The following is a 17,737-nucleotide window of genomic DNA, read 5'->3' as shown; positions in this document are numbered from 1 at the left end:
GCGATAAATTAACATACTTACTTGGACAAATCGATGCGATATGACCAAATTGCTTGCACTTGAAACAACGAATTCCCGGTTTCCATGGTCTTCCAACCGGTGCACTTCCCTTCATTCCGGATTTCTTCACGAACCCTTTTGGAACCATTCTTTTTGGAAACTTCTTTACCGGTGACTTCCCAGTTCGTATGGTTGGCTTCCCCTGCGCGTACTCATTCATCCCTTCCGCTGCCTGGCCGCACTTTCCACTACGAACAATATCTACACCGTAGTCGGTCTCAACCGATTTTCCCTTGTCTCCCCTAGAACGGTTTCCATCATTGTCACAACCCTTTCCTGTTCCTGTCAAACCTTTGGCTCTGATACCAATGTTGGTATCATCGTCATCGGAAACCCAGGACCAGTCGGAACGGATCGAGTTATGACCGCATTCACAATCACATTCAAACGAACAACAAACTTGACAATACTTCATCACGAATCAAACAAACAGTAACTATACTGAATGATAATAAAACTAACCGAATAAACTTCTGAATATGTATATATGAAAACAGAATTCAGCATGTACATAAACGAATAACTAACAGCCCTATTTATACTTGATGAAGCGTTGTGTCTCTTTGATCGAACAGGTACGAGTTGTTTAACTTCCTTATGAACCGTCTTGTCCTTTGCTTCATAACCGCTGCATCCGTATTGTTAAACACACCGTTTCTTGCTGATGGGCTTCTACTATTGGACTGATCCAAATTGTTGTCATGCTGGGCTGGGCTGAACGAGTTAATAATGACACGGACTAAACTTGACACAGTTTGTGGCCTACGGCTCAAATTCGAAACTAGACAAACTATACACTAATTAACGTTTTGACCCGTAACATAATAAAAACGAAAAACATAAATGAAAACGCGGTAGATTAATATTCGGATGATCTTGATTATGATCTTCAGAAGGTGCCAAAGGAACCGGTGGTTGCGTTTGCTGAGGAGCAGTGGTATAAAACTTTCAATGCCCAGCACTCCCCCATGCTTCAACTTGATGAGATGGCATTTGTCGCTGTTGTATGGGCACTAAAGAACCTTAGGCATGCCCCAACATATGGTTTTTTGGGCAGATGTAAGATTCGAAGTTTGTGACTTCTTTTCTATGTACTTATGTTTATTCTTATGTGAATTACTTTGATGTTTTCCGCGTATAGTTTGATGAATGCCTTGGATGTTAAGGTTGGTGGGGACATGAAGGTCAAAATACTCCCCGAAGGGCAGCTTCTGTGGTTGGAGCAAGTAAAATATTACTTCCACCATCCATCTGAAGAAAGTTTAGCAGCGTTTATGCCAGCGCACACAGGTGCGAATCCTCCCGTTATTGCAAAACTGAAAACTATGTTGACCCCCGCTGAAAAGGAAACCATCCTCCTCTCAAGTGAGGAATCAATTGCTTCATCTGACGGACTTGTGCATCAGTCTCACTCGACGCGTGTAGGTGCTGGCGATGATCCGACTGGAGAGTCCATTTCCATGGACGTAGAAAGTGTGGCAACTGTGACTGAGCATGTTGCTGATGGTCAGCCTGGGAAAGGGCCAGAGGGTCAAGTCCAATCAGCCCCGTAATCCGGTAAGCGGACACCAAGCAAAAGATATATGGACTATGTTGTCGTTTCTTTCTTTCTGATAGCCTGCCTGGTTTGGACATAGGTGCTAGTCGTTTCTGATAGCCTGAACACACTTTTGAATTGCACAAAACGGATTGTGCCACCCACTTCCTAGATAGGCGTCAAGAGTTCCATAACCTGGAGTTTGGAATTCTCAAGGCTATTGAGAAGTTATCCTTGAAAAGGGTTGTTGTGGATGTGCTCCGTATAGTGTTAGGAGATGGTGGAACGAAAGGTGAGACCGTTGCTGGAGGTGGTGCGGGTCCAAGTGAGCCACTTGTGGAATGAAGACCTTAGCAAACCAGCTTGTATGCCGTGTATTGGCTTATGGCCGTGTAACAGTCTCTTTTGAGCATATTTTACCTGGTTTATTAGTCGTTTGTATTCAAACAATTTAAAATTCTGTCGAACCTGTTTTAATTTATAGCTTATTGAAGCTCTAAACCTTGGTTAAATGCGTTTTGTCAACCTTGGGCAATCATATTAAATGTTACTTGTTACTATGAACTCTATATTTACAATGTGTGCGTGAGTAAACTACTTTCTGCAGGTAACAAAAATAAATATTGGCTAAGACATGTAAGTGGGCCAATCGGATCCGGCTGTGCGTTACTGTGTACGATGAGCCTTGAAAATCCAATGCACTTGTATAGTCGTTGTTTTCCATAATGTTTTTGTGTATACCCAAAGTGGTACACGCATTTGTAAATGAATTTCAACAAAGGAAATAGTGTAGAAGATAATGTAAACAACACTTATTGTATTAGTTAATGTGTTGGGCCCAGGGCCGTAATTACAAGTCGTAGTTGTGTTTTACATGTAGCATCTTCGCAACTGCTGTGAATTCTAGGTCCTTGGGACAATCTTATCACCTAAGGTACGCAGTTTGTATGCGCCCTTTCCTAGGACCTCATCGATGACGTAAGGTCCTTCCCAGCTGGGGGCAAGTTTGTCGGGGTGCTCTACGTTAGAGGCCTCGTTGTCCCAGAAGACGTAATCTCCTGGGTTGAAGGTGCATATGCACACCTTGGTGTTGTAATACGTCTCTTGCTTGGTTTTGTATTAGCTTCATTGATGGCCGCATTCTTGCGCCTTTCTTCTAAGAAATCCAAGTTTAGACAGAGCTCTATCTCGTTATCCACGGCATTAATTGCCAACATGCGTGGTGAGGGGAGGCCAATTTCTGTTGGGATTACCGCCTCCGAGCCGTAAACTAGACTAAAAGGGTTTCTCCATGGATAATTTTAGGCATGATTCGATGAGCCCATAAGATGATCGGGAGCTTGTCGACCCATCCTCTCCTCTGTTTTCCGAGACATGCCTTGATTCCTTCCATAATGCTTTTATTGATGATTTCCACTTGACTATTCCCTTGGGGATATGCCACAGAGGAGAAAACAAGCTCTATGTTCAGCTCTTTGAACCAATCTTGAAGATATTCAGCCGCGAAGTTGGTGCCGTTATCAGTGATGATACGCAAGGGGAGCCCGAAACGGCAGGTGATATGCTCCTAGATAAACTTGTGCACCACCTTGGCTGTTGTTGAGGCCAATGCATTGGCTTCCACCCACTTGGTGAAATAGTCAACCGCAACTATTATGAACTTCACTGCTCCAGGAGCGTCAGGGAATGGGCCAACCATATCAATCCCCCACTGTTGAAAAGGCTAAGAAGTTACCAGAATCAAAGCATTTTTTGGGAGCAAGGTCTTTAGTGCATGGCGTTGGCATGCATTACATTTTCTTAAAATTTGCACTGCATCTAAATGCATCCCAGGCTAATAGCATCCTACAATCATTACCTTCGCAACTACCATGCGCAGCCCAGGGGTTCCGCAAATACCTTCATGAATTTCTCTGATAAGGTAGTTTGCGTTTTTGGGGCCTACACACCGTAACAATGGCCTCAAATAAGATCTTATGTACAAGATGCCATCCGACATTTGATAGTGTAGCTCTTTGTGTTGAATTTTTATGGCCTGTCTTTGTTCACCGGGAGTATACCGGATTGTAGATAAATAATGATAGGTGACATCTAATAAGGTAAACCCATTTGAATTACACTTACTTGACGCAATGGGACCGATGGATTTCTCAAAACTTCGATGCGCACATCTTTAGCCAAATGGTGAAAGCTTGTGCAGGCAAGTTTGCTAAGTGCGTTTGCCGGCTTGTTTTCACTCCTATTAATATGAATGATTGAAATTTTGAATCAAAGACTTGGCTTGTTCACGGTACAACGCCATGTCGTTTCCCTTCGCATCATAAAAACCGTTTATTTCACCTGCCACCAACAGAGAATTGACATGCGTCTCTAAGTTTTTAACCCCCATCTTTACTGCTAAACGTAACCCTGCCAAGAAAGCCTCATATTCTTTATCATTGTCCATGCTTTTGAAGTCTAAGCATATGGCGTACATAAATTCGTGTTTCTCGGGCTTGCTAATCTCAGACCTGCACCTGCTCCATCATCATTTAACGCCCGTTAGTGAAAATGGCCATACTTCATCTGAAGTTGTTTACTCAGGCTTCTGGACTGCTTCGCACTCTTTGGCTTTTTCATTTGGAACCTCAGTTATGAAAGCAGTGAGTACTTCTCCTTTGATTGCCGGTCTCGGCTTATAAACCAAATTATGCCCTCATATCTTCCTTATATCTCTGGCTTCGCTAGGATGTGGCCGATGTGCTAGTTAGTGAGGACGTTGATGACATGACCAGAGAAATATCTGCGCAATCGTCTGGATGTGTATACAAGGGCTAAAACCAACTTCTCCATCATCGAACATCTTGGATCTGGGTCAGTAAGCGTACAACTGACATAATAGATTGGAGTTTGTACTCCCACACGGTCAACGAGAAGTACTGCACCCACTGCTCTGTCGGAAGCAGATAAGTACAAAGTCAACAGTTCTTTTTTTCGTGGAGCAGTGAGGGTTGGAAGTTGTATAAAAATTCTTTCATTTCCTTAAAGGCACTTTCTGCTTCTAGGGTCCACTGAAATTGGTAAATGGGAAAGACTTAGCAGCGTGATTTGCGAGGAACTGGTTTGATGCGACAAGCCTTCTTACCAAAGTTTGCATCTCTTTTATGGTTGATGGTGACGGCGTGCACTCTATTTCTTGTACCTTTTCTGATTTGACCTTAAATCCATCTTTGGTCATATAAAACCCAAAAACTTATCCTCTTCCATGCCATATGAAAACTTTCTCGGATTAAGCTTCATGTTGGACTTGTGCAACATGTTAAAGGTTTTCTCGATGTTCTGCAACATCACATCTTCCTCTTTGCTCATAATTACCAGGTCGTCCATATAAACCTTGAAATGTTTTATGATATTATCACCAAACATACTATCCATCAACCTTTGGTATGTGGCGCCGGCGTTTCGTAAATCGAAAGGCATTTTGGTATAGCAAAAGAGTCCCTCCCATATCGGTCCTAAATGTTGTTTTGTCTTCGTCTTCCAAGGCCATCTGTACTTGATGATAACCTTTATAACAATCTAAGAAGCATTTCAACCGAAACGATGCCAAGGAGTCGATTTTCTTGTCAATTTTAGGTAGAGAATAACAATCTCGTGGGCATGCTTTGTTCAAATCTTTATAATCTACGCACATGCGCAACCCACCATTTGACTTAGGAACCATCACCTGGGTTTGCCACCCATGTTTGATATCAGACTTCTCGTAAAACGCCAGCGTTTAACAACTCAGTTACTTGCTCTCTCGTAGCGCGTTTTTTTGTGGACCCAGATTGTGTTTTGTTTGTACTACTGAGTTGACAGACTCGAAGGTTTGCAAGCAGTGTTCTGCGATGTCGCATGGGACTCCCACCATATCGGCGGGGGTCCAAGCGAAGCGAAGATATCCATGTTTTTTGAACAAGAGCTGCTTTAAGAAGGTGCGAATGTTTTCTGAAATTGCTAGACCTAAAGTGACTGTCTGGTCAGAGTACTTCCTGTTAAGAACCCAATTATCTGCTTCGATGCGTGGCGTAGATCTGCTTATCTTTGATGGGTGCGCATCTTCGGTTACCAATACTTCTTTGCTTGCATATATGATTGCGACGCCTGTCTCAGTCGCGAAGCCAATCGCCGATTGAGATCCAGAGCAGATCATGCTAAATTCACCTTGAGATTCTCGCCCGAGAAGGACATCATGGCGTGATCTAGCAAGTAAAACCATGAATGTGTCCTCTTTAGTCCTTGAGTGTTTACCATTTTAAAGCATAACTGGGAAGGATATCTAACCAAGAGGAAAGACGACCTCATTGCAGAATCCAGTAAGTGGGTAATTAACCGGTTCTAGGCGCTCCTTGTCCTCAGGATCCAACTGGTTAAAACATTGCTCATATATAATATCGGCAGTGCTACCCAGGTCGATGAAAATATAATATGCCTGGGCCGAAGATGCGTTGTATTTGGCGTGTGTCTTTCCTGACGTTCTTTATCAGGTGTGTGAGCTTTTCGCCCTTTAGCGCCTTCTCAATCTCTTGTCACGGGCTTATGCAATCATCTGTCAGGTGCCCCGTATCCTTGTGATATTCACAGAAAAAAGATTTGGGTCTTTCCCTTTCTTATTGTGCATTTGTTGTGCTGCTTTAAATTTTGATTCTCCGTGTTCAATACTTCCAAAGGCGTTTTGTGGAATTGAGTTCACTGCCTTTCTCGATTCTCTTGTTTACTTCTTTCTGGTACCCAATTTTGTTAATAGTGGTGTGAGAAATTGGGTTTCTCATTATAATTGGATGCTCTCCAAGTAGGATTTTTCCCCTTTTTATTGCATCAGTTAGACTCTTGATAATTGCTATGCTGACCGTGTGAAATTGGGTTTCTCATTATAACCGGATGCTCTCCAAGTAGGATTTTTCCTCTTTTTGTTGCGTCAATTAGACTCTTGATAATTGCTATGCTGACCGTGGCTATATTGACAACCTTCGTCACTGGTCAGGTTCTTTTCGGTTTGCGCTATGACCTTTGCCGCAGCTATGAATGTTTCCCAATCTTTTGGACAACCATCTCTTCCCGGAAATCTTCATATCAAGTCATCACACTTCACCGCTCGCATGAAGTGTGCGCGCATGATCTCATCACCTACATTGCCGATCTCTAAACATTCTTTGTTATATCTTGTTATGAATTCCTCAAGACCTTCATTATCTGTACGCCAGATGTTTAAAACATCAGCTGGATCTCTGGTGTATCAGCGTTGTTGATTGAAGTGTGCAAGGAACTTCTCTTTGAAATTTGTCCAAGATTTAATTTTGTTGACAGGTAAGTTGTCGAACCATGCGCGTGTTGCACCAACAAGGGTTTGAACAAACAAGTGACACCATACTGGGAGTAGCCATCCTCCGACTACTCCTGAGCTTGTGAATATATGTATTTGATAGTCGGGGTCTGTAAGACCATTAAATTTTCCAACGTTACGCAGTAACTTGATATTTTCTAATGTGGCCATTGCTATTTCCCTGGCAAATTTGGACTTTTCAGCTACCTCTGTCGGTCTGTAGCTTAAGGTGAAATCATACTCAGCTGCTGAGTTGTATCCCGCACACGCTCGAGGTTTGTACGCCTCGTGTCCCGCGGGGAGTCTGCTGAACACACTTGCAATGTCTCCTTCGCAATACGACAGATCGAACTCATCTGAATGATCTTCCAAATCATCTACAATTCTACGCGGACCAAGACGGGGTCACGCACAGGGGTACGCCCGCCCTCTGGGGAGATTGTAGTAAGTGTCATCATACTGCCCCGTGTTAGTGTTAGTGTATGTGTTGTGTGTGTTACTAACACATTGATAATTATCTCTTGGATACTATTGTTGCTCGCTAGTAGCTCTCGCGGTGGCGCGCGAGGGTGTCTTTTGGTGTGACTCGGTGCAATAATCCAACTCCTGGTGAGTTGAGTGCATACGTTGTGCTGATTGAGGCGAGATATGTTGCACGTTTGTTTGTTGAGCTGGTGTTTGTTGTGTCGTCATCTGGGCTTGTGCACACATCTGCATATATGCCATGTTCAGGACTGCTTGAGATTTCACATACCACGATGCCGGAGTTTCCCCTTCTGGAAGTGAAGGGAAAAGGTTGTTCGTCATACCCAAATTTTGGACAGCATGGGCAGTCTGTTCGTTTATGCGCGTTGGACTACCTAGGACATTAGTAACCCCTGCTTCAGTGAATTCCCCTAAGGTATGCTTGTCCGTCTAGTGGTTCTGGGCGTGCGCGTTATCCATTACCGGTCTACACGGAGAGTGTTCACCAAAGGTGGGAAAAGAAGAGCCCGGATCAGCCATTGATCAAAGTTAGAAAGAAAAACAGATGAAAAGGGGTGTAAGAAGTGCGGTGGGCGCCAATGAAGAAACACTAAGTAAACCCTTGGTTGAGCTTAGCTGGTTCGTCTCCTGAATAAGGGTCAATCTATATTCTTTCCTTGCTAACGGCTTGACCATCTTCTATCGATCCTGCAAAACGAAAGCAACATCAGTAAACTCGTTACAAGGAGGAGAGGTTGGGGGTTCTCCTTGTAATCACCCTTCGGCGTGAAAATAAGTATTCGCTTTGAGGAAACAAGTGTGTGTATAGAGTGAGAGAATAAGAGAAGCGATCCTTGAACCTAGTGGTGAAGTCCTCTATTTATAGTTGAAAGTTTGTGAAGGAGAGAAAGGCCAGATGGTCGTTTGCTAGTTGTCAAATGGTGAGGAATATCCATTCTATCCCCTTTGACAAGACAGAATCGTGGAGATTCTGCGACAAGATCCAACAGCCAATGATTGGTGCCATGTGGTGTCCTTTTCTTTGGTTGTCCTTAGTGGTCTCCCTGTCGTCATCAGTGGTGGCCCGCTTCTGTGTCCAGGTTTGTTCATCGACCTTCTAGATCCTTCTGGACAACGAAGTTCGTGGAGTGGTATGGTCCCTTGTGTGCGCACTTGCGCATACTATTCAAGACCATACCCCTTCAACAATGGTAAGTTTGGATTTGGGTGAGAGTTTATCCTCTCAAGTGTCACTAAGAAACGAATATCACGGACGCCCATATGTACAAAAGATAGAATAATAAAGATGACAGCCATACAAAACCTCAAAGGAGTCGAATGAGAAAGAACTGGCGAGGGCAATCTATTAATGAGCAATGCAACAATAGCATAAGCATCATACTAAGTATTAAATTATTAATAGACCTAACCATAAGGATTATGGATTAACATATAATACCAAACTATAGTTTACTGTAGTGTCTTACCTGTGGTCCCATTTCTTGACAAACCTTTTGCATGTTGAGTGCTAGACCTTCAATTGTATCTGAACCCTAATAGAGAAAGACATAAAATTAGAGAATGCTAGTTGAAGCAAGAGGTTCTGAAAGGAAAATTTAGCTTAACATATACATTAGAAGCATCTTACATATCCTTTTGTCAACATACGATAAGATTCAACATCATGCCAGACTCTACTACGTTTTGTAGGATCTTTGGACTCTTCAAAAACTATCTTTCTTCCCATATCTTGTAGCAGTTGATGCATCATTAGTCGTTTTGTACTCCCATGTGACACAGTTAGAAGGCATTTGTTAAAGAGGGTCATGATCCCAGATTGTGCATACAAGTCATCCTCCAATATCATTGCCACCTCAAATTCAGGTTCACCAACAAAGAAACAAGCAATATGCAAAAACAACTCTTTGTGTCTGGGAAGTGGCAATGAGTCAAAGCTCTTTCGTAGCACACCTTGGATCTTACAATCAAGATCTCCTTTTAATGAGTTTAGTGAATTTATTCTACTTCTCCAAACATCTATGCTGTAATTTCTATTATGTGGGTCATCAGTGCTAACAAATAGAGAGGAACCCAACACTTTTAGAGCTAGAGGGTTTCCAGCACAGTATTGTGCTAATTGTACAGCAAGCTCCTCAAAACCTTCCATAGGCTTTTTGGATCCAAAGGCATGCAAACTTAAAACCTCTAATGACTCATGATGATTCAACAACTCGAGTTTGTGCACCCTACACCTCCATGATATGGACCTAAACCATTTATCTATATCTAGAAGCCTCGTTGTTATTATAATCTTGCAGTTCGTGGGGAACACATTTGTTCCAATCAAAGTGCTTAATTGGTCTGGATCATCAATGTCATCAAGGACAATAAGCGCCCTTTTCATTTGTAAGGCGTTCCCAATCTTACATGTGCCCTCAGAAACACAACCAGGCATCATTATACTCTTTCCCCCATAGACCTCTTGGAGAAGTTGTTTTTGTAGCTGAATCAAACCATAAGGTTGTGTGTAGTGTTTTCCAATCTCTTCAAGAAAACTGCTGCTTTCAAAACTGTGCTTGTTTGAGTTATAAATGTGTTGGGCCATTGTTGTCTTGCCACTACCTCCCATACCACAGATCGCTACAAAGTTAGTATTGGACCGCTCATCTTTTAACCATAAATTGATAACTTCAGCTCGCGTCTCCAATCCAGTTAGATGGGCCGGGGTACTAACCAGCTTCAAATCTAGTTTACAGCTAATTGTGTCAACCACTTTTACAATAAAGTCTGTTTCAGACCTAGAACAAAGGAAGAAGTAGCACAATTAGGGATATCATTTTAACTTCTTAAAGAATTTAGACTGTTGTAGTTAGTAGTGTTGTTTTATTTTTTATACACTAAAAATGCCTAATGGAAGTTTACTAAGAAAATGTAATGTGATCTGTGTTTAACATGAAGAACTTAACAACGAAAAACGAAACTAGGGTCAGACGTCCAGGTTCTTCATGTGGTTCCATTGAAACATGGGCGTGGGATAGTAGGGGCGGGAGGGGGCGGCTGACCCCGAACTTTTCGCTGAGTAGTGGAGAGTATGTAGTTTTCGTATAGAAATTTTTGGGTATATACGTTTTTAACCTCCTGGTTTTATAGAAATATTTTGGTATATACGTTTTCGACCCCCGGTCGGAAATCTCAAGCTTCGCCACTTCATTGAAAGGGGTCAAATTGTATAAGCTATACGCTATTGTTATTGCTTCTTGTTTCAAGTTCTGTTTTACTTCTCGATCATTTTTTCACACTATGCATGCAAACATGAATATCATAAGATAAGCATGTTTAGAAATGTCATAAACCGTAATTCATGCAAATCATTATGATATATCATAAGATATGCATGTTTAGAAAATTGTTTCACAGGTTCTTATAAGACCAATAAGAGCTCAGTACATGCAAATGGTTAACCATAATTCTATCTCTTAAACAAGTGAAAGTTGCAATGTTTATGTGATAACAAAACAAAGTTTAACCATCATGCCAAATGTGTCCAAAAAGAGCAAAGTATTTTCCAGCACTAGAGTTTGTAAACCAAAATTATTTTCCAAAATTAAGATGGAAAACACGAGGAATGTAAACCAAAATTATTTTCCAGCACTAGAGTTTGTAGGATTTATAATTGTTATATAAAATATGTTATTTTCATAAGAAGAAACTTATTGTAACTAGCAGAAAAGAGAACCCAAAGTTCTGGTTCTTTCATTGTCCTCTTTGATTATGTTTAGTTAATGTTCATAATTTGATCTGCTAAACGGTTTGACATGTCCAACCCAACCCAAACTTAAAAATTTTACACGAACCCTAACACAACTTGAACCTGAAAATCATGTAAGACATATGAACCCGAACATGACACGAATTTTCACTGGTTGGCTAGGCAGCGGAGGATTATCATCTCTCGAACGGACATCAGGATTGGATTCACAATACTTGTTAATGGAATCCATAACAAACTTTGAACAAGAGAATAATAACAAACACACTAAGGATGAATATGAGATCGAAAGGGATACAGTATATATTGGTGCCGGTAATGGTTGCCGGCAACTGTCAATATATACATAAGAGGAGACGGTTAATGTGGAGGTTGATTTTGGCGGAATAACCGAACGCTATCAACCAACCGACATTTCCCTTTGCTTATTTCGTTACATACATACATAATATTAGTTTGATTATCCTATGAATACATAATACACAAATATAATTAAGTTTACTATTTAATAGAACACGACCTATTTAACCCACTTTTTTTATTTTATTTTCGTATATTAGTATTTAAAATTAGGGATATTGCATTTAAATAATCCCAACTTTCATCAATTGACCGATAGCACTCCCAACTTTTGATTTGTAACACAACACTCCCAACTTTCAACTTATTTTCCTCTGCCGCTTACAAACTTACTGAACCCTAACCCAATTAGTTGATGTTGTAGGTCCCTGTTTCGCGGAGGATTACGAACCTAAACCTTGTTATACAAACCTACTAGCGAGTGCGGAATCCAAGCTAGCAAGCAAACCGAGTTAGTAGCAAGTAGAGAAACAAACACACAAAGATTCACCGATTAACACTAGTCGTATTAATGCAATGAGGGTTTCGGTTACAAGCTCAATGTTTACAGAAGTGTTCTATAAACTCTCTAAGTGTGTGAGTGAGTTCTGGGCAGAATGCTCTCTAAGCTTCTATCTCTCGGGTGTGTGGGAATGGCAGAACTCTAGAACTCTCAACACATGCATGGGTATATATACCCAGCTCAGCAGGTCTGCTCGAAGGATTCGACAGATGGTCCGAAGGATCATCTGTCGACCACATGTTACACGAAAGATCAGCATGGACCTCGAAGGATCATCCTTCGAGGTCTAATGGTCGAACCATGGTCGAACCATATCTTTCGATCACCTCGAAGGATCAGGTGTATCCTTCGAGGCTATCCTTCGATCAGAACATCTTTCAACTGTTGTCCAAGTCACACCGGAGGATGGTTGACTTGGTCAACTTACAATACAAATCAGGACATCGTTTATATCAGACCGAATACAGACAAAGTACAGACACAAGTGCACCAACAAACTCCCCCTTGGCTGTAGCTTTGTCTTTGATCTCTAATCTTTGTCTTGTTCTTCTAAAAGTGTAGACTCGTCTTGAACTTCGACGGTCTTTGGTCTTCAAGTCTTCAAGACTCTGATGTCCTATCATGTCTTCAATGTCGGAGGATCTTCAAAGTCTTCACGTCTTGAAAGTAGAGAGTGTATCAACAAACTACCCGTATCATGTAGGAAGTGTGTTGACAAACTCCCCCTTAACATAAGCTCCCCCTTGAGTTATGCTCGTGAAAAGACTTTATCTTTATGAAGTGAGATCCTTGTGGTGTTGATGATGGCCAGCGGCAACTCGATCATCTTCATCTTTTGAGCGCCTTCTCGTCGTGTCTTCATTCCAATGCTTGTCATCGACCATGTTCTCCTAGCCTTTAGAATCTGCACATGCAAGAAATCTAAACGCATAATGAGAACAACTGCTTGGAATATAGTATAAACAAATGACACACGAATAACCATGTCACAATCAAACACCGTCCGACAGTTTGAAAGTTTAAGTTTGTCAACTTTAGTTTTTAACTTTCAAACATGCAAATTTTTGACCGTTTATGAAGATTTAGTCAGTTAGGTTTTCGTTCAGGTTTCAGGTAACGAAGACTTGAGCTCCAACATCGTACGATCGAAAATAAAGTAGAAAGAAAATCTTTTTGGTTTTTATAAAGTATAAGACAACAATTTAAAATCCTTTGAGTGTTATCAAACGACATCACCGCTAATGTCGTGCTGATATGCACCAAACGACGAAACTGTTTAAAAGAAAAACAATAAAAGTTAAGCAATAAATAAATATATACAGACATTCTTTTTGCGAGTTTCGAGGGTAAGAGAATCATATCAGTGTACGGTCATGCCAAAACACTCTTGCTGTTCAGTTAGTTAACATTAAAATAAGCATCCTATAACAATTATCGGTATTGTTGTCCACTTAAGCTCAACTTATCAGATGTAATCATGGCGAGGGGATACGTTAAGGTATGATTTATACTTACCGACCGGTGTTCATCCACATCACGACACATTCCCGTATCAAGGTATGCACGAGAGTTCATCTTACCGGTGAGTATACCGATTATCATCTGTTTGACCGTATAAATTGTGAGATACTCACTTATTTTGATTTGAAAACAAGCCCTATGTGACATAATCACTTATTGATGAGGAACTTGATTTTCGTATGCATGAGGGCACAGGTGCAAGTCCGTGAACAGGTCAGTACTTCCGTACAGCAGAGAGACGAACTTGACACCCGGAAAAATGTGATATTTTATCACTTATTTGATATGGACATGTGATTGTTTATCACTTATTGAGATCGAATGCAGTATGCAATATGTACACGTATGTATAGTATCATGGAAGATCTAGACTTGCGTCCCCGTTATTTTTCAGTAAAAGATACAACCATGATACCCAGATGATAAGCAGCATAAAGACCGAATATCTCAGAACCTCGGCAATCTATCAAACGAAATTTCGGTACTAAGACCATATGCCAATGAATGGTTCCCACCTGGTCTTCAGTCGATTAAGATTTATATCACCCTGCACACTTTAAAATGATTGTGAGCCTACCGATACATCTTATATAGAGCTGCTTATCGTTTTTCATTTAAGGTTTAAAGAGGTTTGGATAGACCACTGATGTACTATCACTTTCTCTTTTGCTCGCCAGGAAACTCATTTTTGTTTTTCTATTGTTTTTGTGTTTTTGAATTTTTCGATGTTTTTGGATTTTCAGATTTTTGGATATACTCCCCCTAAAATCAATAAACTAAGATAAATTTAAAACACACAAAGATATTTTCAAAAATGATTTTCCGATGTTGGTTTACTCTTGTGCTTGACCTTAATGCCGTTTACCAAAATTAAGTTTTATCAGAAAAGATTTAACAAATTTTGGAAAAATGAGTTGGCATGTCGGTAAGCGGTGCGAACCATGACAACATTGATGAGTTTCACATTGAAACAATCACGTGTGAGGTGATATCCGAGATCAACGTGTCAGGTCAAAGAGTGCTGTACGAGATAATAACAATTCACAAAGCAGCTAAAATATCGACAAGTATAGGAGAGATTAAGGATTTAAAGGCGTATCCTGCAACTGTTCCGTGCATTGCAAGGAATCTAAGCACTCCCCCAACTTAATATTCACCCGGTGTGAACTTCAAGGTCGAATGTGCAGCTACTGAGAAATCTCTTGACAGCAACAAGCTCATAAAGCTCCGGGTCCGGCTGGTCTTCCACATTTCACCAGCGAAGGTCTTGACTTTCTCTTTCAGAAATGGTGTGCGGATGTTCAATCCATGCAAAGGCATCGGCACACATTTCATTTTATTCGTTCCTGAGGACCCGATCAAAACCAGAATGACCAAGTTTTCGGCACGTTCTTCATATGGTCGAATTTTGCAACTTCATTCAGCCACATTTTCTTTTCATTCCTCTCTCTCCATCAAAGGCAACAATTTCTTCTGTCGCCTGACTTGTGCAAGGACATTCCACTATCAACAATCCTAAGACTATCAATAGTTCCTCCTGGAACTTCCTGCACACTCACTCAGAGATTAGTTGGAGAGGGGGACCCAAGCCATTGTGGTCTTGGGTCTTCCATTTTCATCAATGACAATAACTTCTTGTCTTTGATGGTTTGTAAATTGTGATGGTCCCCCTGATTCAGTAACCGATTTAGGTTTCCATGTCTGTTTTGTTTTATCAGTGTCATTCTTTAAAATTTTAACTTCATTACAGTTTGAAGTTTTTGAATTTGTTGATTTTACAGAAACAGATTGTTTTTGAACCACATCGGTTTTAATTGCTTTTTCAATCCTTTTGACCTGTTGGCGTTTCTGCTTCTTCTCCCTTTCTTTTACAAGTCGGGGATCTTGTTTTGTGGAAGTAGATGGCTTACGGTCAGTCTTGTCACGGGGATCATCAACCTTCCCTTTTTGCTTATGAAGGTAAGGGCAATTTCGAATTATATGCCCAATGGTTCCACACTCAAAACATGATCTTCGTTCAACATACCTCGAAGAATCATGTGTTCTCTTAGCTGATGATGTTGAACCTTGTGAACTCGAGGTACTAGGCTTTGAGCTGTTTTGTTCATTCCTTTTCAAAACAGTAGCTTTCTTGACAAAATCTAAGTTAGATTTATTTTCAAACGTTTCAATTTTGTCCGTTCCCGTCGATTTCACAAAGTTAACATTTTTCTTCTTCTTTTGATTCGGCTTCTTCTGGACTTGAGCCGGTGCTTTACCTTTGGGTTTGGTGTGATTTTGCTGTGTTGGCACTGTTGGCAATTTCTTGTTGCCAAATTGCTTTCGAACTTCAGCCTTTGGGATTGGAGGACACTGTGTAACTGTAACATGTGGTCCTTTCTTCCCCAAAAACTTACTTGTCGAATTTTCAAAGACTTTATCGATTAAGGATTGATTAACGTTCTTAATAGGAAAATCTTTGTCTGAGTAAATTTTATCATCACCAACCAAAGTGTACAGCAAGGTCACACTCTCCGACTCCTTCTCAGACGAGGACTCAGTTGCAACAGTCTTAGCGGGTGTGACAGGGGGATCACATAGAATGTGATTCTCAAGAGGTATGTCCTTATTTTTGACTACCGCATCAGACTTTGCTGGAGCAGCATCATCAGATTCATCATCTGAAGAATCAGCATCCTCAACCTCAACTGGAGGATCCTGTTTCTGTTCAGCAGTTACAGATGTATCTGCTGACACATCCGAATCTGAGGATACTTCTTTCTGGTATCCGAGTCCTGCTGCAAACTCCTTCACATCAAGAGGAACAGATGGTTCGAAGAACACTCTATCCTCCTCATCAGGCATGGCATCATAATTGTGTCTGACTGGTGGTGGACATTTTTTGTATCCTATGCATGTGACATCCCGTTTTTCTTTCTGAACGTCAATGATGTGATCCAACACGTAGCTAGAGCTCAAATAGCTGTCTAGCTTGAGTTGGATTGCCTCACTTTCCGTTTTTACACAGACCATTTCTTTTTGCATTGCCTCAAGACGTGAGATGTACAAATTAATGTCCGTTTGTTTTCTGGAAACCATTTTAGTCAATTCAGTTTTGTCTTTCTTTAATGTCTCAATCATTGACTTAAATTCCTTTTCATGGTTTTCATAAAACATATTGGCTTCTGTGCATTTTGAAAGATCCACAGTCAACTTCTGATTGTGGATGAATGTCACATCATATTTTTCTTGCAAAGCCTCGTGTTTGCTTTGCAATGCACACCACTCAGCATTCAAGGAATCATGTTTGTCTTGCAAGTCAAACAAACTAGCTTGTAAAGCATCATGTTTGGCTTGCAACTCAGACATGTTTGCCTCAAACTCAGCACATTTAGCCTGTAAGCTATCACAATTATCACAGTTTACAGCAATGGGTTCATCGACACATACCTGACTTGAAGAACTGTCGACATTAGCCATAAAGGCTGAATGGAGAGAAGACGAAGTACAAGCAGCTTGATCCATCAGAACAGATCTTCCTTGAGTTTCTGCTACAGCTTCCTCCAACAGTTCATCAAAGTCAACATCATTCGAGACACCAGATGTCTCACCTACATTCTCATCGCCTGACCCAGATGAATCTTCATCAACACTCCTGCTGTACCCAGAAGAGTCTTCATCTTCAGACGATTCACCACCACTGGCGGAAGATTCTCCACCACTGGTGTTAACTATATTCTTCACAACTTGAGCAAAGCAAGCTGTACCATTAGGAGCATCACCACCAAACTGGATTGTCCAGTCGCAACCTTCATCCATCTGAACTACAAGTGCCCGGTTGTCTTGATTGTTGACAGGCACTAATGTACGTTCATTATTCCTGTTCTGGTTCTGCTGGTTGCCCTGGTTTCTGAAGGGGTTCTGGTTTCCATGCTGTGCTGGCTTTGCACATTCCCTCTTGAAGTGACCCCGTTCACCACAGTTGAAGCACCTTACTGCTTGTTTATCGAACCCATACTTGGTGTCTTTCTTACTTTCCAAGCTGGTTCTGCCAGTACTTTCCATCCAATCCTTTGCTCTTCTCACAGCACTAGCAAAGGCCCACTTGATATCCATCAAGTCCATCTCTTCTTTATCTATCTGCCGATAGTCTTCCTGTGTCAGATTAATGTTACCAATCTGACCTTCTATCAACCCACA

Source organism: Helianthus annuus, chromosome 9 (assembly GCF_002127325.2).
Source record: "Helianthus annuus cultivar XRQ/B chromosome 9, HanXRQr2.0-SUNRISE, whole genome shotgun sequence".
In the NCBI taxonomy this organism is placed as follows: Eukaryota; Viridiplantae; Streptophyta; class Magnoliopsida; order Asterales; family Asteraceae; genus Helianthus; species Helianthus annuus.
Note: the sequence above shows the minus strand (reverse complement) of the source record.